The following is an 8401-nucleotide window of genomic DNA, read 5'->3' as shown; positions in this document are numbered from 1 at the left end:
CTTCACGATCTGTCCTTCCAGGGAGCACTCAGGGCTTATTTCCTTAAGAATGGATAGGTTTGATCTTCTAGCAGTCCATGGGACTCTCAAGAGTCTCCTCCAGCACCATAATTCAAAAGCATCAATTCTTCGGCGATCAGCCTTCTTTATGGTCCAGCTCTCACTTCCATACATCACTACTGGGAAAACCATAGCTTTAACTATACGGACCTTTGTCGGCAAGGTGATGTCTCTGCTTTTTAAGATGCTGTCTAGGTTTGTCATTGCTTTTCTCCCAAGAAGCAGGCGTCTTTTAATTTCGTGACTGCTGTCACCATCTGCAGTGATCAAGGAGCCCAAGAAAGTAAAATCTCTCACTGCCTCCATTTCTTCCCCTTCTATTTGCCAGGAGGTGATGGGACCGGTGGCCATGATCTTGGTTTTTTTGATGTTGAGCTTCAGACCATATTTTGCGCTCTCCTCTTTCACCCTCATTAAAAGGGCAACCGAGGGACCCACAAAAACCAACAGGTCATGATCCTGCATCTCTCAGTGCAAGTTGCCAACCAAGGCAGCCTTGGACCTTGGACCATAGCATGAAGCCAGATTAAAATACACCCAGGTAATCCATTACATCCCAAACTACCTGAAGATATACCAATGTCTGCTTGACCAATTTGGCCAGGAATGGCAAATTTGAAAGAAATAAAAAAAGTAAATTCCCCAACAGTCCTAACTAGCAGCTGAGCAGCTGGTTGGCAAGGCTGTCCTATTGCAATAGCTCTGATAAACTGGATGCTGAGATGGTTGTTATTCTTTTGGCTCCGTGTTTTATTTAAAGGCGTTCCCTCATCTGGGTAACATCTGGGTGTAGAAGTAAATTCTTACCACATAGACAATACTAGATGGACTAACATTCTGTCTGGTTAAAAGGCAGCCTCCTATTTTCCCATGAGCTTTCCCACACTTGAGTAGACCCAGGTGGTCGAACAGTCAGATAACCATCAACTTCTCTAGATCCTAAGAACCCAGGAACTTATCACTATATATTCTTAAACCTTGGTGAGAAGTTTGTGACTCCCTGGCATCTAATAGGGTCCTCACGAGCAAATAAGGAGATTATTTATTCTCACTTAAATGGCATTCAGGCCTTAATGTCTTACTGTCTCGCCAGAGTGGTGCATGCTCTGGTTATCTCCCGCTTGGACTACTGCAATGCGCTCTACGTGGAGCTACCTTTGAAGGTGACCCGGAAACTACAACTAATCCAGAATGTGGCAGCTAGACTGGTGTGACGACCCTGGTCCCACTCTACCTTACTATCACTGCGACACAGGAATCCAGAGGGGAAAACACCCACCCTCTTCTCCTGCCGCCTCAAAAATAAACCCCTTTTCCTAATGGGTTTCTAAGTAAGGAGAGCCTTCCAGCCTACGTGGCCTGGTACCTTAAGAAACTCTAGGCTGTCCCCCAGGAATAACCTCTTGCCTCCTGTAAAGGGTCTCCCTCAGTTGGATTCCCCCACTGTAGAAGTTTGCCCTAGGCACTCTGGCAACTTCTTGGCACCTCAGGTTACCCTTCTAAGCCTCCTCCGTGTAACTTCAGGACACAAACCACCACCTCCCTGCCTGAGGTGAGTTTGGCCCTCTCTTGAGTCACCACGGCTGTGAGTCCTGGTACCTCGCTGGAAAAATACAAACGGACCTCTTGTTGGCAAAAACAGAGATGAAGTTTTATTGTGTTAAAAACATAAGTGATTCTTTAACGTGTCATTTATTAATTAGCTTTGTTCCAGTTGTACAAAATAAACTCAGTCAAACATTTAACTTTAAGTTTTCCTAGCCTCTTAACTGTCTTCATATAAGCCACCACATAACACCACACCACACCTTCCTCCCTCTCCCTCCTAACAGACCAAACCGACACTCCCTCCTTTCAAACCGGGCACAGTCCCGCCCCCATCAGAGTTCTATGCCAGTCAGGCTGGAGGTGGGTTAACTCTTTGCCAGCCGGGCAGAAATAAACATTTTAAAAGTGCTTCAGTTTGTCACAACTGGTGACTGGGAGCGGCCGCCGAGACCACATAACACCGGTCTTGAAAGATCTACATTGGCTCCCAGAACGTTTCCGAGCACAGTTCAAAGTGTTGGTGCTGACCTTTAAAGCCCTAAATGGCCTTGGTCCAGTATACCTGAAGGAGCGTCTCCACCCCCATCATTCTGCCTGGACACTGAGGTCCAGTGCTGAGGGCCTTCTGGTGGTTCCCTCGTTGCGAGAAGCCAAGTTGCAGGGAACCAGGCAGAGGGCCTTCTCGGTGGTGGTGCCCGCCCTGTGGAACGCCCTCCCATCAGATGTCAAAGAAAAAACAGCTACCAAATTTTTAGAAGACATCTGAAGGCAGCCCTGTTTAGGGAGGCTTTTAATGTTTAATAGATTAGTTTATTTCATTTTTCTGTTGTAAGCCGCCCATATATTATTATTATTATTATTATTATTATTATTATTATTATTATTATTAAGTCTTGGAAAGGACATGGCACATTTTCAAACATTTAGGCCAGGATTGAGGAAGCTGACATGGTTAGATTCCAGTTCCCATCAACCCTAGCCAGTTTGGCCAAAGATCAGGGATGATAGGAATTGTAGTCTAGCAACAACTGGAGGGACACAGGTCCTCCCCAACACCTTTCAATTGACAAATTGATAAATATAATGACATTTGGAATGTGTTTGTGCAGAATATATTAGGCTATTGCTAAATATATTTGTATTAGGGTAATAAGATTGTACACATCTGTGTACTAATGTATGGAAATGTGACGATTTCCACTTTTTCACTCTCATTCACTTTTTTTTACTTACTTTTTTTGGGTCAGTTATCTTTTTATAATTGAAATTCTTCTCATAAAATATAAATGTCAAAGACAAAATGAGTGCTGTAAGCTCAATATCTGAAGTAACTACAGCATAAAACTGTGCAGCCAAGTGTATTTCTGCATATAGAAGGATTTATTCCTACATGACTTCTAATGGGATATGTGCATTAGTCATGCAAGTAGCATAATGGGATTTGTTGTGTGGCCCATGGGAGAAGCCAACTGGTTTCAGTACCGCTAACATCTTCTCCTGTGGTTTTAGAGGCATGATTTTTTTGTTGCTTCGTGTTTTTTTTAATTGCTCTTGGCATTGCTGACTTTTCATTGGTGATCCCTGTCCTGCTCTGTAGCAAGGCGGAACTCAGGGTGGATGAAGAATGAGATTCAGCCTGGACCCAAGGCCAACTGAGTCAAGACAAGGTAGGGACAGGTTCAGGCTGAATGTCCTGGACTGGCTGAATGCAGAGCAGTGGTGGGAGGAAGCAACTGGGGAACCCCCAGGGGAAGAAGGCTCAGAGCCAGGGGACTGACGGTGGGATGACCATGAGTGGTCAGAGGAAGAAAAGGGGACAGACTTGGAGGAGGAGGAGGTGTTAGAAGCTGAAGAGGCAACATGGTTTAGTGGGCAGGAAGGAACTGGGCCAGACAACAGTCCAGAATCAGAGACTGTAGAGGAGGGCAGGAACAGAAGACAGAGAGGAGGCAGGCTGCTGAAGAATCTAGGGCAGGTATCCCCAAACTTCAGCCCTCCAGATGTTTTGGATTACAATTCCCATAATCCCTGACCACTGGTCCTCTTAGCTAGGGATCATGGGAGTTGTAGGCCAAAACATCTGGAGGGCCGCAGTTTGGGGGTGCCTGATCTAGGGGGTCTCCCTCTCCTGCTGTGACCAGCTCCTCTCCCACCTCATTTTCATCTTTGAACCAAAGCCTGTCTTTGCATGCAGGGGGAGCCCCTAACTCACTTTCAGGAATCATGCTGAGGAGGGCTGCACTGAGGAGAAATGGCGGGAGTCTCCCCCTACTCCTGATCAGGATCCTGAATCTTCCCAAGAGCAGTGGGACAGTATAGATTTAGAACAGTGGTTTGCAGAGGGACATAGTTCAGAAGACAGAAGTTGGGAAGAACTGGGTGGTGAAAAGCTAGGAGGAGGAGAACTAGGTGAGAGAGAGTTAACAGACTCTCTTTCGCTGGAAGGCATCCATCTGCTCAGCCCAAGGTCAAGTGATAGCACAGAAAGCAAAGTGGTTGCAAGTTCAGGTTGCAAGATGCAAGAGTGACGTAGATGACAATGAGGGAAAGTGGGTGGATTCCTTAATTGGGAGCACCTTTATTCCTTGAAATTGATTCTTTGTTCTCTCACTGTGCTCATTAAATTTTCTAACTGGTAGGAGACTCCTTTCACTTTGTTCTGCTTATCTACTGCCAAAGGGGGGAAGGAAGCCGAGTCCCTGAAGCCAGACACTCACTGAGGGTTTGAGACCCATTGGCTACCCTCACCTGGTTCAGCCGGCCAGTTCCCGGAGTGTTATGTCACATGCTAACAGCTTCTAGGAGCTCCAGGTGAGAGCTGAGTGTGGGGTGGGGACCAAAGATGGATAAACTATCCCAGAAGGAGCATGATAAGGATCAACCCTCCTCTAACACCCCATATACACCTAATAACAAATAATAACTATCTGAATAAATAATAGCTATTAGTACAACTCACCTTGGAACATTTATGCCGGGTGAGGCCAAATGTGTGGCTCAGGCTTGGCCCATACCCCACATCATATCCCAGGTTAGACTGTAGTATCTGATTTGGGAGATTCTGCCTACATTTATTTGAACATGGAATCTCCCTGGCACTGGGATCCAAATTCTGGTGTTCAGAGTTTGGCATTCAAATAAAACGCAGAATCTTTCAGTTCCCGGAATATATTCAGTATACTTTACATAGTGAGAGGACAGGATCAGAGATTCAGGAACCCAAGAGGCCTTCCTAATCTCATCCTGCACATAGAGTTTGTGGGAGGTGATTGGATGAGAATGGTCACAAGTACACTTTCTCCTTTGCTGCCATTTCCACACTTGCATTGTATACACCGCCAGCACCAATGGCCGGTGGAGGAATTAGCACCATGCTCCACAAAGGTAGCTCTTAAAGTAAACTCCCCTCTCTCCTACTCAGAAGATAGCAACGCTAAGCAAAATCAAGCACACTTATGCCTCCTTGCACAGAAGTGTTTCTTCTGTTTGCAAATCACCATTTTCTTACAACAGGCAAGACGACACTTAATCAGCAGAGCCACATTTCAAAGGTTGTGGAAGTCCTTATTCATTATGGAGGGGCTAAACACAGTAATCAAGGCGCTCAGGTAGCGACTTGCACCACTCACCCTTTCCTAATGATCATCAACAACCTCTTCTTGCCTGTGCTTTGCAACAAAGACGCACAAGGCTCTTGCTTGCATGAAGTGGAGCTCTTGTGCCGAGTGCATGTTCCCATATAAAGCATGTTCTAATCCTAATCCAAAAATGAATACCGTAACTTTTCATTACTGCATGCAAGGGCTGCGATAGATGTTCATCGTGTTGACTCGTGGTCTGTACTGCTACAGAAATAAAAGAGAAGCAAGAATAGGGATGATTTCATCAAATCCACATGTCCCTTCTCTCCATCCTGATCCAAAGTATCCACAAGTAAAGCTATTGATGTAATGTTCTGTACCCCATCCAGTTACTCACAGTCTGCTTGCACTATGCACTCATAAATATCCATATAGCCGTTGTGTCAAATATTTGCATCATTGGGAACACAACAATCTAAGGGATCACCCAGACTTCTGCTTGTCCCACAGCTTTCCCTTGGGGGTGGGGGACCTGATCTTCACCACTGAATCGGAGCAAACGGCAATCAGGTTTTCTGTGGTTAATGTTTGCTCCGATTCAGCACTAAAGAGCAGGTTTTTCTAGGGAAAGAAGCAGGACAAATGGAAAACCACTGGGATTTGTACCTAGAAAGCACAGGACAAGTAGAAAACCACCCAGCCCTGTGCTTTCTAGGCATGGGACAAGCATAAGTATGAACAAGTCTTCTGAATGCTATTAAGTGTTGGCTCCAAGTTTTTGAGGGCCCTTGCACTAAACGCATTCCATGCTCCCCTCCCTCGGTGAGTCTACCTCCTCACTGCAGCTGGTCCAGGGAGTTCTTCTCAGTGGGCATCACCTTGGAGTATGGACCCTCAGCAGATGCTCAGCTACAACCAAAACACCTCAACCTTAAGGGATGTGTTAATCATCCCTTCTAGAATGGTCCTATGGCACATTTTTGAGGTCTGCAAGTAATAGTTCTTAAATTTTAAGAATTTAATTAAATCAATTTTTATAAGGAAAATATTCATCCCTCCTGCTTGCAGAGAGAATGTTGACAAATTGAGAGCACTGGGCTGTCTCCTAGGGACACGTGGTGCTGTGGTGTAAACCACTGAGCCTCTTGGGTTTGCCGATTAGAAGGTCAGCAGTTCAAATTTCCGCGACAGGCTGAGCTCCTGTTGCTCTGTCCCAGCTTCTGCCAACCTAGCAGTTTGAAAGCACGCCAGTGCAAGTAGATAAATAGGTACCGCTGCTGTGGAAAGGTAAACGGCATTTCCATGCGCTCTGGCTTCCATCAAGGTGTTCTGTTGCACCAGAAGCAGTTTAGTCATGCTGGCCACATGACCCGGAAAGCTGTCTGTGGAAAAACGCCGGCTCGCTCGGCTTGAAAGCGAGATGAGCACCACAACCCCATCGTCGCCTTTGACTGGACTTAACCGTCAGAGATCCTTTACCTACTCAAAGTAAACTCATTGAAAGTAATGGACCTATGTCAGTCACGCCCATTAATTTATATGGGTCTACTCTGTGTAGGACTAGCATGGGCTACAACCCGCTGTATTTGAAAGGCTGTGAATTAAAATATCCAAAATACACACCTTTGTTATATTATTCACCCCAAATGTCAGACCTTTAAACTCTTTCGACAGCTGGGGCCATGATGTTATATATTTATTTTAAAACAGTCACATTTGGGGCCAGCAACACCAAAGCTCAAAGACCCAGCTGGTGACAAGGAACTTGTCTGCCACCAACGGAGAGGCATCTGCTACATGAATGCAAATTACTTGCAGGGATAATACGCCATTTGGAGGGTGACTCTCTGACTCATGGCTGGATTGCTCCTGAACTTGCGCCTCCAGCCAAACATCACCACGTCAGCCATCAGAGCACAACTGACACATTATCTCCTGCTGACCTCCCCATTTGATATAGCAGTTTTAGTTTCATAACCAAGAAGATATAGTCAATACTAATGTTGACGCCATTCCCTCAATACTCCTTTTAGAAGCACTCAGGGCTCTTAAACCTACTTCAAATGTTATGCTTCGCAATATATATATATGTAAAATATCTTCATTACACACCTGTAACATGTGAATACTGCAAACGTTCATGAATACAACCAACATACAGATATATATGCAAGAATATACACTTTGGGGAGGCGGGTCTAGTTTTCTGTTGAGTGTACAATCACTGGCAAAATTCAGTTTTCTATTGCACAGTGGGGTGAGTGATGGGTGGAAGAAACTGAGTTTGCATGTTCCCTCTCTAACAGCTCCTTCAGTTATTTCTAGCAGACCCCTCAATTCCTTCTATCCATCTTGTTGCAGCACAACAGTTGGATTATTTATGCACCGTTAGCTACGTTTTTGGGGGATGCGGGTGGCGCTGTGGTCTAAACCACTGAGCCTAGGGCTTGCCAATCAGAAGGTCGACTGTTCGAATCCCCACGAGGGGGTGAGATCCCATTGTTCGTTCCCAGCTCCTAGCAGTTCAAAAGCACATCAAAGTGCAAATAGATAAATAGGTACCGCTCCGACGGGAAGGTAAATGGCGTTTCTGTGCACTGCTCTGGTTCGCCAGAAGTGGCTTAGTCATGCTGGCCACATGACCCAGAAAAACTGTCTGCAGGCAAATGTCGGCTCCCTCGAGATGAGCGAGATGAATTTTTTTATGTATTTGCTTTTGCCGATTGTTAGAATTTTATCAAATTTAGACATTTCCTTATTGAATCCTATCTTTCTATCTTTTTGGAATCTTTGGTTTAGTTGGAAATATTGTAACCAGCTATTTAGAAGATGTTTTAATTCATTGTAGCTTTTTAATTTTAATTTGCCCTCGTCTTCTTCTAATAATTCTTTATATGTTGGCCAATTTGTGCCCATGTTGCGTTTTTTGACTGCCACCACTTCCAATGGAGATATCCACTTGGGAATTTTTATTTCTAAGATGCCTCTGTGTTTTTCCCAGATTCTATAAATAGACTTCCTAATAATATTATAAAAGAAAATATATAATTTACTATTGGAATGGGAAACAAAAGAAGAATTAACTAAGACCTCAATGATTCGCTGGGGACAGGATCTGGGAAAAGAAATCATGATTGAGAGTTGGGAAAAACTATGGAACAGAGATACGTATTTTACACCAAGCTATGATCTGCAAGAAAACCTAATTAAGA

The 8401-nt window shown here is 44.7% G+C and overlaps 1 protein-coding gene across 1 annotated transcript in view; it reads right to left on the bottom strand.

The window, feature by feature from the left end:
• Positions 1-300: 300 nt before the first annotated feature.
• Positions 301-8401, bottom strand: part of EFCAB11 (EF-hand calcium binding domain 11) — a 94113-nt gene continuing 86012 nt past the window's right edge. The window contains exon 7 of the transcript XR_009557278.1: positions 301-317. The gene's annotated coding sequence lies outside the window, so the exon portion shown is untranslated. The remainder of the gene's footprint in view (positions 318-8401) is intronic.

This window comes from Zootoca vivipara, chromosome 1, assembly GCF_963506605.1.
Source record: "Zootoca vivipara chromosome 1, rZooViv1.1, whole genome shotgun sequence".
NCBI classification, from domain to species: Eukaryota; Metazoa; Chordata; class Lepidosauria; order Squamata; family Lacertidae; genus Zootoca; species Zootoca vivipara.
This window is presented reverse-complemented; position numbering and strand designations above follow the sequence as displayed.